The 16,245-nt window shown below is 41.7% G+C and overlaps 1 long non-coding RNA gene across 3 annotated transcripts in view; it reads right to left on the bottom strand.

Moving 5' to 3' along the window:
* Positions 1-16,245, bottom strand: part of LOC134516544 (uncharacterized) — an 83,254-nt gene that overhangs the window by 42,355 nt on the left and 24,654 nt on the right. For 2 of the 3 annotated variants that reach the window (XR_010071352.1, XR_010071351.1), the window contains 2 exons: positions 5,907-5,996; positions 290-3,998 (listed from right to left, as the gene is read on the bottom strand). This is a non-coding gene — a long non-coding RNA (uncharacterized LOC134516544). Of the gene's footprint in view, positions 1-289; positions 3,999-5,906; positions 5,997-16,245 lie in introns of those variants that run through there. The other variant, XR_010071353.1, reaches the window with a different exon arrangement.

Raw genomic sequence — 16,245 nt, 5'->3', positions numbered from 1 at the left:
GAGACAGAGGTCACTCCTGGGGAAACCGGACTGCTACAGTCAGGATGGGACAGAGGAGCCATCCACATCTTCTGCGTTGTTCTTTTCTCCCCATCCCACAGAGATGATATAATCTTGGTGATTTATGTGGAATTTGGGGTGGGGCGTGGGGTGGTGGATGGGTCACAAATTTAACACTTTGACATCATTATGGCTTTTATAGGAGCACAGAGGTTGTTAAAAAAAAAAGCACAATTCTGCTTTCAACGCAGTAGCTATGGCAAATTGGGAAACAGAGTGAGACAGATAACGTTCATATGACAGATAAACGGGTATTTCTGTGAGAGTGTTCAAAAGAATTTTCTTTGTAAACAAGGTAATTTTAAGATGACCATGCTGGGAATCACAGCTGAAAATAAATAGTAATAAAATGTAGAATTTATTTGTGAACATCCAAGTATTTTATACTGTTTCATAAACACTGCGAGCACAAAAAATGAGAGTTCATTCATTTCGCACGTATTTTTATTATTGCTTCTCTAGAACACCTGGCTTATCTCCTCATTCAGTTTAAGACCTTTCATCATCTCTTTATCTAATCTCAGAACAGCATGGGATCCCACTTCCACTCATCTATCTTATGTGTTCAGTGGAAGCTGATAGCAAGATAGGGAGAGGAGTTAAAGATGCGATTTTAATGAAAAGCAATGATCAAAATATTTGGTACACTATTTGGAGTACAAAATGAAGGCTACAATTTAAAATGCTTCCCAGGCTTTCTGTGTGCTGTTGACTAGATAATGTCTACATAATAATGTACATTATCTTCGTGGCCACCAAGGTGGCAATTTGCTATTGTTCAGTTGTTTCAGCAAGATCCTGGAATCACAAATTACAAGACAACCCTGAATGGCATTTGTTACAAGCTTTTCCTCCAATATATGAGACTACACGTACAGATTTCTTTTTAAATGGATTTGGGTTGCCTCTGGTTGTACAAAGAGATTGATTCCTATGAAGTGAGAAAGCTCTAGTGTATCGCTTTGTAATACTGACGTGACAACATGACAGACATGGCTTCATACGAACACGTTATTTATTAGATTATGAGCAAAGTTGAACTGTCATGTGCTGAGGGAAGGATGCGTCTCCTCTCTAAAGGAAAACCCGGCTGGGTGAGCAGTAAGAGACATCCCTGGGGACATGCCGCAGGAGCGATGCACAGCAGCTCTAGGTGAGGATTTTCCTCACTCGCTGCAGTGTTTGTTCATGCTTTTTCTTCTCTTCATATACCACCTTGTAACATTTTTATTTTTTTTTAAGTCAAAGATTTCAAAAATCTGCTTAATTAGTGAAGATAGCTTGTCCCTTACATAGTAAAAAAGGGCTAATACAGTAAAGGACAAAGATGTTCGCAAGTCAGCTCCTCCTCCTCAGAGGGAAACTGGAACCCTATAGAAGGCCCGTATATTTCATGCTAAGGCCCAGGACATAATTAATTCATAAGACTGGTGATTCAGATAACCAGCTGAGCAGAAAACAATTCAGTACTAGATAAAAAGAAATGTTGCACAAAGTATGTTATAAATCCTACCATTTTCTGGAACACAAGCCAGTAGCCCTTGCAGGTGCCTCCATTCCCACGGGACCCCAGGGCAGGGCTCTGCTGCCCTGCCTGCACCCCTGTCCCCTGCCTGGGGACAGCCTTATCCCGCTCCTTGGCAGAATGCAGCTCTGACCTTCTCATTTTAATTATCTGGCACCAGAGTTCTCGTGGCATTACATTCTCTTCTAGATTGCATTTTTGGACATAACGCCTAAAGCCCATCTAGCAGCAGTTAGAGGCATATCTACACCAGCATAAACATGTCGGTGCCACCTAATTCAGTTAATTAACTGAAGGACTGTATCACCCTGATGTGGTTATGTTGCTTCTGGGTCCAGAGTTCACAGGCTTGCAGTTATTTAAGAACCCTGCGTCCCACTCCACTGTGAAGGTGGATATACTCTGTCTCTCTCATTAGTCTCAGCCAAAGATTTTGTTTCTGCAGCTTACCTAAGTTAGTTTTTCTATTATTTATTTTTCTCACTGCAGTGCACATCCTCATGACCATACATCCTCATTATTGTTCTGTCCTTTTATAAAACCTCCACCAAGCTCTCTCTGCTGCTATAGATTGTGTAAAAGGCTCCTGAGTGTTGAATAACTCATCAGCTGATTTCTGAGCTTATTCTGAAGTGAGTAACTAACAGCAGAGCCACAGTTGTACATAACTAATGAGGGTGAGAGCCTTCCTCTGGGTCTCATCTGCACTCCCATATAGTTTACCCTTATTGCCATCACTGTGTTTGAAATGGGATTCTATTGCAGTGACTCCAATACTGTGAAACTCACCACCACCGCCGCCGCTGCTGCCACCGCCTCTGAATAACTAGCTTTGAGAAGTGCAGATGGGACCATTCACTAAATTGTCCCTTATTTTCTCTGAGCATTTGTTATTCATTGGTATTTTCTGAATAATCCGGATGAGTAACATTCGAGCTATAGACTGCTCACAAACCATCCACTCCCGCTATCAATGTTCATTACTCCCGTTGTGTGACTTGGCTGCCTAAGTTTCTGCTCTTTGATTTTTAAACAGAAGAATAACAACAAGGGAATATGACCATGAATTTTCTCATAAACCATCATTTTTGCTAAAGTTCGTTATTTCAAGACGTGTGTAGTTCAGATACCTGAGAAGATCTGCGTTTTCCTCTGAAAGGACTTACACCCCCTCAGCCCTCCTGGGGACCTTGCATTGACAATCCCACCAGGTTTACCATTCAGTGGCAGGTTTTCCCTTCCTTCATATCAGAAGACATTTTTTGATGTGAGACAGCTAAGAAATTATTATGCTTATACGTTAGCAGCGTGCGTGCAGCTCTCTTTGCAAGGTGAAGAAAAACTTGTGTGCCCTCAAGATCCTTTGCTTTTTTTCTTCTCATTCCATTAATCTAATAAAATATGTTGCCTCTCCTTATAAAGTCTATTCACTTTCTGAGGGAACAGGAGGAAGCCATGGCATTTGCATATCGAACAGAATAGAAATTGTTGCATGAAGCTCCCCAAAGAGCAGATGAAAATAGGAGCATTTATTTGCAGCTGACAGTGAAATGGAGAGATATGAAACTTTGTTAGTACTTTGCCAGAAACTAGAAATCAGTGGGAAGGAAGAGCCCTGAGAGCTCTTCCTGACACAGGGAGCAGATGAATGAAGGAGCCAGTGCCCTTAGAGTTGCCATGAAACATTTGGAAATGCCAAGAAACTAGCAGGCATTGGAGGTCAGTGCTCTGGACTATCAAAAACCCTGGAGAACGGGAAACGTCACTTTACAGGGAATGGAGTTAAGCTATAAGAAAGCGGTGGGGTTTTGGGTCTTTTACAATTGACTGTGTTTCCAACAAAATAAATCAGAGCAATAATGAGTAATAATAATCCAAAACTACCACAATTAAATACCTGCATCAGATTCTGGTTTGAAGGCATTAAGAGGAAAGGGCTCCAGCCACCTAGAGCAAGAAGAAAATTAAAAGCTTGTGAAAAAGTGGCTCAGCAATGCAGCCTTGGCAGTTGGAATTGATTTGGTTTTGAAAACGTATTTTCCCTGTGACGTGGCAAGATGTTGGGGAATGAGGAGAATGTATGTTAGATAAAAATTGAATGCTTCAAGAGACGTGAATGTGCTATGACAAGCCAGAGGCCATCATTTGTTTGTTGTTCAAAGCAGCACTTGCCCAAAGGAGGGGGTGTGAAGGGATGCAGTGCTGTGAAGCACCGCCAGTCCGTGGTTGAGCACCACTGGCAGAGAGATGCTTCTGTTGCTCACACGCTCCTTCCTCTTCTTCAGCCAACACTATGGTCAGTGACTGCTCCTTAGCTTCCATGCAGGTCAGTCATGAAATCCCATCATTAGCCATTAGTCAGTCAGCCCCATCATTAGCCTTCATCACTGTGGGAACAGCGTCCCGGTGGCAACTGAAAAATTAATCACCATCAAAATTCATAAATTTTGAGGTAGGTGACCAACAACTGTCCACACCTTTTCTGTCATCACTTGCAATACAGAAGGTTTTAAAGACATTTTCCCACCTTGTTTTAGGGATATGTGAATCTATTCCTTGCAGAAAGGCATTTCTGCCTGGGACAGTAACATAATCGTTTATGAGCAGATTTCTACTCCAGACCAAATGAAGGACCTTGTTTCTCTCAGGCATGTCTCAGCTGAAACACATGGCATATTTCAGTTTACATTTACCTAAATTTCATGGCAACTTTAGAGATGCCAGAGTAAAGACTGTCTTGATATAGGTTCTATCATCATCTGAATGGTCTTAAAAGAAAGCTGTACATATACAAGTCAAACCTCCATGGAAAGGATGTGCAGTAAAATTCTCAATGATGTTGTCATGACAACAATGAAAGTCAGTAGATCACCAGTTAAAAACATCTGTGATATGAAGCTTTTCCTGAAAAAAACAGAAGCTGACTACTCTGACATGTGATGGGTTTGTAAGAGTGAAGTGTGTTGCCCTTCTGAAAGAGACTGTACCATATTTAAAAAACTATGTGTTGATAGATTTGAAGATTACAAGTGGCAAGTGATGCATTGCATCATCACTAAGGGACTCAAATGTCCAGAAATTAGACTGAAAAAAAGTAGTTCCTAATTTTTCTAGAAACATAACCTCCCATATAAAACTAAAAGTTTTCATGGACAACTCCCCATCTTGCCAGTGAATGCATCATAAATAAATAAAAGAATTCTCCTAGCACTGAGTGGTTAATAATTCTTCAACATCAGTTTGTACAAAAGTGTAGAGGCTTTAAAGGACCAAAAATATTCAAGTTATTTAGCAATCTGGTATCAGATAAACATGGGAAGTAGAAAGTGATTTTAACCAGAACTCATTGACTTGCAATGAGGACTGTGCAGGAGACAGACATTCCATTTCAGAAAGGATTTTGTAGTTTCAAATCTTGACTTGGTTCTGAATCTAAATGAAATATAATAAAATATGGAGAGGAAAACATTGAAAACTTTACATTTCAGTTTCATAAAACCAGTTTTTTGAAGCAAATGGGTTCGCTTTTACCCATTTTTATTTTCCCCTATGTATCATGAGTTATCTCTCTCCCTCATCCTTGGCTATGTCCACACCAGTGATCTGTCTTAAACCCTGGCTACCCATTTTCCAAATCTCTTCATTTAAGTACTCACATACCAATTCCGTGATTGCTCTTCTTACTCCAGTGACACCACTTTTGTCTAAGCTTTTATAGGCTTTTATACGCCTTGCTCCATCACCAGCTCTCCAGCCTCCTACTCTGAAGCCTGGCAGCTACTTCTGACACTGTCAGCTGCACCCTTCTCCACAGCTTGTGCTTTCTTCACTTTGCCTGCCTTCTAACTCCTGCTTTATAGCAAAAAGTCCTCTGTGATTACACCACAGAGTGTATATCCACTCTCTCAGACACAAACACAAATATAATGCCCATCTTACATTGACTCATTAAACCTTTCTCTAATAAAGCCCACTCTGTCCATGTACACCAACAGGGTCACTTCTCTTTGCGTCCATCTGTATCTCTGCGACTCACCCTGTGGCAGTTTTCAGGGCAACGAAATGGAGGAGCTCTGCCATGATACAGCACAAATTTCACCTGCCGGTTCCATAGTCTTCCAAAGACACATTTCATTTTAAAGTTGTCAGTTGTCAATTTTCGAGTTATGGATGAGCAGAGGATAATACAAGGACAAACATCTCATCAGTTTTACTCAGAATATTCTGAGTACAGTGCTACAGCCAAGACTCACAATACAACATGCTTAGAACCTAAATTCACAAAATAGAGAGGAAAATGAGTATAAAAGAAGATACTTACCTACAGTCACACAGCAGCTCTGCACCAGATTGCTGTACATCCTGCCAGAGTCCTGAATTACCGGCTCAAACATACATGAGGAACATAACCCTGTAGGCACAGATTAAAGTATTGTCTTACCAACTCTCTACAAAGTTAAGGAAAATAAAAAGAAAGATTTTTAAGCTTCCACAATCCATTGCTGAGACCATTCTTAGAAGTAATCCCATTTTTTTAGCATTTATTTTATGACACAGCATCTTCAGGTGCAGATTTGTAAAAATGCCCCAGCACCCAACGATGATGACAGGTTTCCAATTACGTTTCTAAAGGTGCTTTTATAAATTCTGTCATGCAGTTCTCTGTAGTATTTAGGACCTGCATTAATTTCCTTTGCTATAGTCTTCCCTTCATTTCTTCAGAGTTATTTTTCTAATTTTGTCTATTTATTTTTTGCAAAATGTTATGTGGCTCTTGAGAGCAAAGTTGTCTTATAACACTGAATAGAACTTTCAGGGTCTCAGAAAACCTGAGAAGAGATATGTCCATTGGGTCCTTCCCTATCAGCAGAAAGAAGTCTGACCCCACAAAAACAACACTGATGAATGTCAGGGTGGTCTGAGGCTTGAGGTGTAAACTTCACTGCTGTGGCAGGGCTCTAGAGTGATGGATTCCCTAAATTAGAGTTGTGGGTGATCAAAAATGATGAATGGGTCCTCAGTACACCCGCTGTAGAAGGTTTGTACCCAGTTTTCTACCATGGTTCATTACGTGCAGTTGTGGTGCTTTCTTAAGCAAAGGCATTTTGGGTCCACAGTGTCAAAACTCAGTACTGTGCCTGCAATAACTAGCGGTCCAGATTTTCGGTCCTAGTTGCCTAGAACTAGGAACTAGAACAAAGGAAGCATCTTGGCTTCATATAGCACTGAGAACCCAGTAGCTTCAAATGGAAGTGCCTCTGGTGTACTTCGTGCTGATGGTAGCTCTCTTGAGGACTCAGCAAGCCGTAACACAACGCAGCTGCCTAGCCTGCATGTCGGTGATATTGTTTATGCGTTATACGCAATGCCGGAAAAGAGGATATTCTTTGAAACCTTCAGATGAAAGCTTCTCCAGGAATGCAGGGAATGGTGATGAGTATTCCTGTCCCCATCGGAGCTCTGCTTTCCTCCGAAGCGGCACTGTGCTGGTTTGGAGGTGTGCACATCGCGGAGGAAGGGCCGTGCTGGCGCCCGTGTGCGGCTATCGCTACTTCTGGCTGCAGAGAGCAGGAGAAAACAGCTTGTAATGGGGTTGTGCCAAGATTCGGTGAGCAACCTAAATGATCAGATCATCTCTTGCCCATGCAGGGAGGAAAAGGGAAAGTAATTAACTCCAAGCCAAAACCCATGCCATTGCCTTCACGATGGCAGTGCTGGCAATGTGTCGGTGCTGCTCATTTATAATAAGTAGCAGCAGTCTCCTTCCACGTCCTGGCTGGGTGCTTCATCAGCGAGGATTGGATTAAAGAGTGTCATACAAGCACTGCTGCCCACAGCATCCGATGGCTTTGATGTAAATGGAACAGGAAGCCGTCGCTCTCCATAGTGAGCTGATGCGCAGGGCAAGTGAGATCTGTAGAGATGGGATTCAATTGTGGGAACATTGCGGGTGTTAAATGAACCTGCTTTGGAGGGCTGCCAAGGGAGGAGATGCAGGAAAATCTGATGAGAGATACCAGGCATGAGAGTTAATTGTCTTTCGGGGGTTGGAGAAAAAGCTAAAATTAAACCATTATCAAAGAAAAGCCTTGGACAGTTTGTTTTAAAACAGAGTTAATGGCTGGAGCCTGCAGAAAACCTAATTAAAAGGGAAAAGAAAATAAATTAGGTTTAGGGCTGTGGCAGTGCATTCAGAAACAGTTTTATATATGGATTTTCTGCTGTTGCCTGCTGTATTTCTGTGACTAAAAAAACCATTATGGCAAACCACACTAAAAAGGGTTTGTAGCTAGGCAAGAGCAAGGTATTTTGCACAGGGTTGCAGCATGAAACCCCATTGCTTATTTTAGTCACCAGAAAGGACAGCTAGAAAACAGATTTTTATGTCAGAGGTGATTCCGAAGCAAAGGTCGCAGCTGCTCTGAACTTCAGGTCACAGGGCTGCAGCAAGAGCAGGGCTGCCAACAAAAATGGAGCAAAATGTAAACACTACAACCACCCTGAGATGGAATGCATGCACCATCCTTTTCCTAAGCCGGGTGACTATGGGTGGGAGTTATACCATCTGACTTTACACGTCTGTACTACAGATGTTTACATCTAAACACATTACCATGACCTACCTTTATATCTGAGTAAAAGAGATAGGCATTTTCAAGGTGTGATTCAGCTGGCCTAGTTAGATACCTACTTTAGGATGACATGAGTCACACCCTAGAAGTGCTTGCCTCCGCTGACTTATTAAAGGAATCTAGAGAAATAGCTTTGATGTAACTATATTTACATTTGGTCAGATTTAACACAATGCCGTGAATCACCTGGAAGGGATATTTAGCATGGATTTGAGCTAGTTTCTTTCTGTTCTGTCTTCCTCAGAAATACAAGCCCTAGAGAGAAGCAAGGATTGCTTTTCCTTACCGCTGTGCTCTTCACTTTCTGTGCTCAGTGGGGGATGAAACAGTTTCCAGCAAAAGTTCAGCCAAAATTTGAGACTTCTTATGAGTTCCTCAGTTGCCTAGAAATACCTCAACTTCAAAAACATGTCTGCCTTCCTCTCCTGGCCCTGGATAAGGCTCACCCTACAACTTAAGAGTCCTCAAATTCAGCCTTATACAATTGCCTAGGTCAATCCTAAACTCTTGCTGTGTTTGCGAAATTTCTATGGGAATTTTGCTGGCAGAAAAACAGGTTTGGCCTATCCAAAATTCACCTACTGATTGATTCATAGACTTGCATGGTGAAAGGGATTATAACTGGTTGTTACAAATGCTTCCTTTTTAGGTCACTCACTATTATGCACCAGTGTAATTTTATCACCTTTGGAGCTGTTCTCCGTGTTCTAAGGAACATATTACAGCACCAGTGTCATACATAGACAACTGTTTTATTAACTGCCCTAAATCACCATGTATTACAAGTCTTCCACAGAGATGAAGATGAATGATGGATGTTTCTGGCTCCACCAAACCAGAGTGAAATAAGAAACAGCAGAATTAGATATCATTAAAGATCAGCAGACCATCTAATACACTGATACGTGTCTGATACTGGCTAGTATGAGCTGTTTCAAAATAAAGCAAAAGAAATCTTTTAATAAAGAACTATAGAATTACAGGTCAAGGGGGTTTATCTCCCTTGGTTAGTGGTTATTGTAGATCTTGGCCCAGGAGACATCTATACCCTTGGTGTTCCCGTCCTAATTTAAGGTTCTTACCCTTCTTCAGTTCTACCTAATTTTTGGATTCATAAATACTTTCTAGGTATGAATTCCACCACTAAATTATTTATTACAAGAAAACTATTCCCTTTATCAGCTTTAAATGGGTTGCCTTCAGTTTCATTAGATGTCCCATAGTTTTCATGTTTTGAAGTGAGGCTACACACATTTTTGCTCATTCTTTGCCGTTCATTGCTTTGTACACCTCCATCAGGCCACTGATTATTGAGGTCCCTGCTAAATTAATTCATCTCATTCTCATTAGATGCCCCTCATAAATCCTTCCTGCGCTTAATAATTTTCACGTCCTGTTTCTAAGTCTCCTTCAATTTCTTCTGTATCTTGAGCTCACACATTATTCAAAGTGAGTATATAACGGTATTTTCTTAGTTATAGTAGCATCTGGATTCCCATTTTCAAGTGTTGTTGGCTTTTTTCATCCTGCAGAAGGAGAAGGGGCTGATCTGGAGAGGATGGTCTTCAGCAGGACCTCCCAAGTGATTGCAGCAAACTCTTGAGGAGGATGTGTCGATGGACTCATACTCCTTCAGCTTGTATCCCTCACTAGGTAGGAAAACGGGACCACACAATATATGAGCAGGGAGTGTTGCCGGTCTGTAGCACAGGATTCAGTCATACCTCCAAGCTTGCCCCCCTAAGTACAAGCATGGGCTTTTATATTGACACATACTTGCTAAAAAAAAAAGTGAAACTCAGTGTAAAAAGAAACAGAAATAATTTTTGTCAGAGATGGTATGTCTTCCAGTTGCAACATGAAAATAAGGCATAGGCAGAAATATCCCACAATGGTTCTCAGATCTGAAGCACAGCAACTTTTCTTGCATAATATGATAGCACTAAGTACATCACATCTTCTCAGCTCATGAACTCGAGTAACTTCTTTTTTTTTTTTTAATAAGCAATCATGCAAAGCACAATTACAAACAAATATTTTTGACAAACTAACTTTACAACATTTCATCTTGAGAATCCCAGGCGTTGTCAACTTGCGATGTCAACTTTATTTTGAAACATTACAGTAGTGTCTCATTTAATTTTTTCAGCTGTTATTAATCCAAATATAAATTGTCTACACTAAAAACAGCATCAATAAAGTGGGCAGAAATGTAATAAAAATATCAGAGCGAACAAATGGTTGTTTGTAAACTGGTTGTGATGAATTATGAACTGATGAACAACAATTTTTCTAACCTTTTCAGATGGTCAGATATAAAATTATCCCTAGAGAAATGTGAGGGAGAAAGGAAAGGATCACTGGTCTGGTTAGATCCAAATGTGCAGAAATACCTAAGGATTTCATTTTTTTATACTCTCAGAAATTAAGCATCCAAATTCATGTGATGAACAGCCACTGTGTCTTTGAATCTCATCTATAAGATAGGATCATCCTTCTCTATCTCATAGCAGTGATGTGTGTATTGAAGTCACTCGTGACATACTCAGGTACAAGACTGATGAAGCAAGCATCTCCACAAGCAGCTGTGTTCCCCTCCTCCTTTGGAGCAGCAGAGGTTCAGTAGGTCTTATATCATCTGTGACAAAAATCTGGGCTGGCTCTGATGCAAAACCCCCTGGGAGAATGACCATCCCTGTTCCCTTCAGGCTTTGCAGTCTAAGAAGCACTGGCCACAACACGATGCTCAGGCAGAAGCCATTTACTGGTTACAGTGGGAATGTGACCAAGCCACCTCTGGACTGCAGGACTGAGCCGCTGGAGGAGCTTCAGCCCAGCAAGAAAGTCCAAGATAGTTTTGCTGTTGATTTCAGAGTAAGGATTGTCTCAGTCCCTTCGTTGGGCTGTAAACTAGATCACTTCAGAGGATGCAAGTGTGTACAGTCGCCAAAAAGCCACACAAGAGTTAATACAGCCGAGTGCTCCGTTTTTGTAGGGGTTACAAAAATAATAAGTGTCTTTCTATCTTTCTATTATTTGTCATGAAGAATTAAGCCACCTGCAATAATTAACTCACAAAGGCTGCCTGTGTAAGTGCTGGCAGGCAAGGCATGTTGAGCTAGGAAAACTTCCATAGCAAACTTCATGTTTGAAGAATATGAAGAATATTCGAAGAGAAAGTTTTTAGTAGATTTGAATAAAAACCAACAGAAAAAAGACAGCAATCATGGAAATATGTATGCTATAATCAGAAATATTTGCAGCAAAAGTGACACGAAATCTACAGGGAATAATTTATCAACTTTTTATGTATAAACACTTTATGGTTTTACCTTTTTTTTTCAGTAATTGTTCTCTCTTTTCAGAGAGAAAATGATAAATCTAGTTTTCGTTCCTTCCTCTCCCCTAATCCATTATTTTTCCTTTCAGTGCTCTGATACCCTTTATTACTGTTCTGCCTTGAATACATTGCATTGTTCCCACATGGAAACCTCTGTTTTATCTGGATATTTGGGCAAAGAACATCAGAAGAGCTGTGAATCGCGGCAGCAGCCTGGCAGGGCAAGCAGTGCAGAGGAGCACCAGGCAGCGGGGGAGGCTGTGAGGCTGGCTTTCCACGGGAGAAAACAAAGTTTTAGAGTTAGGAATGCAGCTGACAGAGGAATAGAAAATAGGAAAGCGGATCGATCTCTTCTGCGTCAAGGTAAAAAAAGGTGTGGGCAAGAAAGCAGCTCCACAAACTGGGAGCTGGGATGCGCCTGAAGTAATATGGCGAGGGCAGGGCAGGAAAGGGCTCACATGTTTGGACAAGGGGACCGTCTTCATCTCTGTGACTCTGTAATGCCAGAAACCCACCCCCAGGTTATAAACCAGAACTTCTCCTCCAGAAAGCTCTCTCTTGCCAATCCTCCTTCCAAAAGGAAATTCTGGAGACTGCTATGAAAATTTTTATTTTCTTTGCTGGTTTATTAATCCTCTGTGCTTCTTGCCCATTTTCCTTTCCTTTCTCTTTCTTTCTGTGCACTACATCCTCCCACATGTAGCATGTAGGCATCTCTAGATTATTAATGTATTACGCCAGCAGCCAGGTTTTCATATCTCTCACAGGTGTTTATGAGAACATCTCTCCAATGATCTATGTTCAGTCACTGCAAAAGTACAGTTTCAAATTTGCCCTTGAAATGTGAAACAATCAATGTTGGCAGCATTTATTCCTTCCTGTCAAATATTTTTCTCTTTCTAGACTCTATAAACAATTTAAGAATAATGTCTTATGACAGTGATGCTGCAATCCAATAGGGCCTCCTTTGCTGTCTAATTTGTCTTACATTTGTTCAAATCAAGGGGTAAGGAATCTAGCGGATACCAGTGGCAGCATCTGGCTTGATCATCTCATCACTAATTGGTTCTGTGATTAGTGCAGACAAGCAATGGAGAAGGTGGATACAAGCTTCTAACGTTTCTAGGTGAGGGCAGCTTCCAGCCCATCTGTTACATGATACATCCACTAACTTATTCAGCTTCTCATCTTCCTGATTCTGAGGAATCCTCCTCAGAGACAGGTTAGGATTTTTCTGGGTTTTATTAAGGTGACAGTACAGTCGGCTTTTGCATAGTTCACCTTAACCGTAATGTTTGCTCCCTGCAGTAGACACCAAAACAGCTCGCCAAGAGGTTAGTCCACACATTTCCAATTGCAACATTATCAGCCCAGGCTGACAAACAACCATTTAAAGTATTTTAGTGTTCACGAAAAAGTCCAAGATTAGGTATAGAAAACTGTTGAACCAGTGCAACAGCACAGTCTGAATTTCCCTCAAACATCACTGGACAGACTAAATACTGAGAAGTCAAGTCACTTTTCATATCCATTTAATTTTTGGACCTCCTTGCAAAGAAGGATACACTTACAGCAGTGCTGTGCGTTATCATTATCTCTTTTTTTATCTCATTGAATTTTTGGTCGAAAATCAAAGCTTTGGGGCTGTCTCTAAGTGCTCAAGAATTTAATTCAGATGTCTTTGACATTATGGCAATTACTTAAAAGAAAAACACATAAAACCTTGTTTCTCTGAACATAGTTGGAGCTAAGCAACCTGAAGAGTTTTTGCTCCAAGTCTAGTTCAGCAACGCACGACCAAAAGACCACAACCAACCCTCTCTCCAGAGCACCACGTTTCTGAGCCCGCTTTTACTTCCTGCTTTTCTGTCTCCTTTCACTCATACCCAAAGCAACACTCCATGAAACTACCGACATTCATGGTTGTCATCTGCTTAGGAGGTTGTTGTGTAAAGAAATTTGTCCCTTTGTTAGTGTCTGATAGTTTGAGCTCAACCACAACACTATTTTGAGGATAAATATAAACAATTAATTATTTAACTGCAGGGATTGATGGTATGATGTAGAACCAGGAATTGTGAGAATCCTACAACCTGTTTCCCATAGTTCCACCAAAATAACATCAGCCCACCTACAGAAAACCCTATATTACCTCTGAGTTTTGCATAAGTACAAAATAAGCACACCTTATTTGCCAGAAGATGGTCTGGTTAGTAAAGTGGATAAATTAGTGTTATAAATGTCAGACAGATCTGATGCTCCTTTTTCTGAGGACTATGCCTGCAGGATTTTCTCCTCCACAGTGACATTCAAACAGCTCATTTTTCTCACAGTTTGAAGTGGTTCCAGAAAAGCAGAGCATCCAGTTCTGCCAAGTGCTGAGCAAAAGCAGCAGGAACTAATAGCTGGGGTAAGGCTGACACAAGTGAATAAGGCACGCAAGATGTCGCTCCACAGAAACCTACCATGCTTCAAAGGGAGAATGGTAAAATTATAAACAGCACCGCAAACCCTCATAGCAGGGGCTGGGTTTGGTCAGACAGACATTGTCCTAGTCCTTCATCTTTTATGTAGCTGTATAGAGAAACCCAAGTAGAAGCTTAATTAAGTTTGCGCTTTTGATCTGCCATTCATTTTGAAAGCCCCCTTTGGAAGACCTGAGTGCAATCTAGCTACCTGTCATTTGTCTTCTTCCGAGGAACAAGAGCTTAATCTGGTCTGGAAATGGTCCCTACCTTTCAGCAATGGCATAGCAAATAGGAGACAGTAACCTCTGAAGGGATGCTGAGGAGCCAAAGTGGATACTATGGAGACAATCCTTGGTAGCTAGACTGTCTGCTGCTAGTCCTAATGCATTTAACTGCAGTGTAGAATATTCTGCTGCCCCCAATGAATATGCGTTAAGTGCCATTTTCAGTGCATTACAGCTTTTCAGACAGCTGCTCGCCCTTATTGTCATGCCTATTGCAGTTTCCTTTCCACTGCCTACCCTGAAAAGTTAAATATAGCCGTCTGAGACACAGCAGTCCTGGAAAAGGTACCACTTGTTGGATCTGGTATGTGCTTGTATTCTCGCCAATTCCTCATTCTTTTTGAACCTGACGTATAATCCCTCTTAAATGGGTCCCTTTATGCTACAATTTGGAGCTGTTCCACTTGATAATTTATGCTATCGTTGCTCATTAACATGATCCCTAATCTTGGTAGCTTTTATCAAGCTTTTTATCAGAGGTACTGCTTTGAGTTGTTTGCATTAATAATAGTTAAGAGCAGCGACTGGGAGCGATGGTGTCTGCTGCCTCCGTGCCTGGCCGCTCCAGGGGGTGACCTTCTCTCCCCTGCGAAGCAGCAGCTAATGAAAAAGCCCCTCCGCCTTTTCGTGTTTTCAGGTTCACACATCCTTGAACATATACTGGTTTAAAGTTTGTTTGACATCTTAGATCAGCTGAAGGTTGTAAGTAATTTAAAGTCATTCATCTCAGTCAGCACCTAAAATGAAAGCAGTAATGGTTTATTCCATAGGGAGTTACTTGTGAGCAGCTAAAAGTGTGTAACAGTCCATCGCACAGTGCAAAGCCAAGCTGGGTAGAAAGTAGATGAAAACCTATACAGAGTTTAAAGGGCATCAGCAAGTATTCATTTTACCCCAGACAGTCAGTACAGGGGCCACTTGTCTTTTTATCAACGGTATCTGATAACATGAAGAAATTAATAATTTACGGAGGGCAGGCAGTACTTTTCCATTAGAAGCTGTGTGCAAAGGAAGAAAGAACTGCTGGCACAGGCCAGAATGCTCCCTGCAAGGTCGTTCTGCATCAGTGCTGCAAATGTGTTTCTTTTTAACCCTTTCATAATCTAGAAAAAGTACAGCTCCAAATTACATGGAATCATAGAATCACAGAATGGTTCGGGTTGGAAGTGAGCTTAAAGATCATCTAGTTCCAACCCCCTGCCATGGGCAGGGACACCTCCCACTAGACCAGGCTGCTCAAAGCCCCATCCAGCCTGGCCTTGAACACTTCCAGGGATGGGGCATCCACAACTTCTCTGGGCAACCTGTTCCAGTGCCTCACCACCCGTACAGTGAAGAATTTCTTCCTAATATCCAATCTAAATCTCCCCTCTTTCAGTTTGAAACCATTACCCCTCATCTTATCATTCCACTCCCTGGTAAAGAGTCCCTCCCCATCTCTCCTTTAGGCCCCCTTTAGGTACTGGAAGGCTGCTATAAGGTCTCCCCAGAGCCTTCTCTTCTCCAGGCTGAACAACCCCAACTCTCTCAGCCTGTCCTTACAGCAGAGGTGCTCCAGCCCTCTGATTATCTTCATGGCCCTCCGCTGGACCCATTCCAACAGGTCGATGTCCTTCTTGTGCTGAGGACTCCAGAGCTGCACGCAAATACTCTAGGTGGGGTCTCACGAGAGCAGAGTAGAGGGCTAGAATCACCTCCCTTGCCCTGCTGGCCATGTTTCTTTTGATGCAGCCCAGGATGTGGCTGGCTTTCTGGGCTGCAAGCACATATTTTACCTTTATTAAGTGCAGAAAATAGCCCATAGCTATGCTGGACTTCATGCCTTGGGTATCCTCCAATCTTGCAAGCTGTGCGGCTTTGGATCTAGCAATTCCTTGGGTGGGAGATCTCATGGGAACCCTTGATGCTTTTGGGACAAGCTGAAGGACTCCACTGT

The sequence above is a fragment of the Chroicocephalus ridibundus genome, chromosome 5, assembly GCF_963924245.1.
Source record: "Chroicocephalus ridibundus chromosome 5, bChrRid1.1, whole genome shotgun sequence".
In the NCBI taxonomy this organism is placed as follows: domain Eukaryota; kingdom Metazoa; phylum Chordata; class Aves; order Charadriiformes; family Laridae; genus Chroicocephalus; species Chroicocephalus ridibundus.
This window is presented reverse-complemented; position numbering and strand designations above follow the sequence as displayed.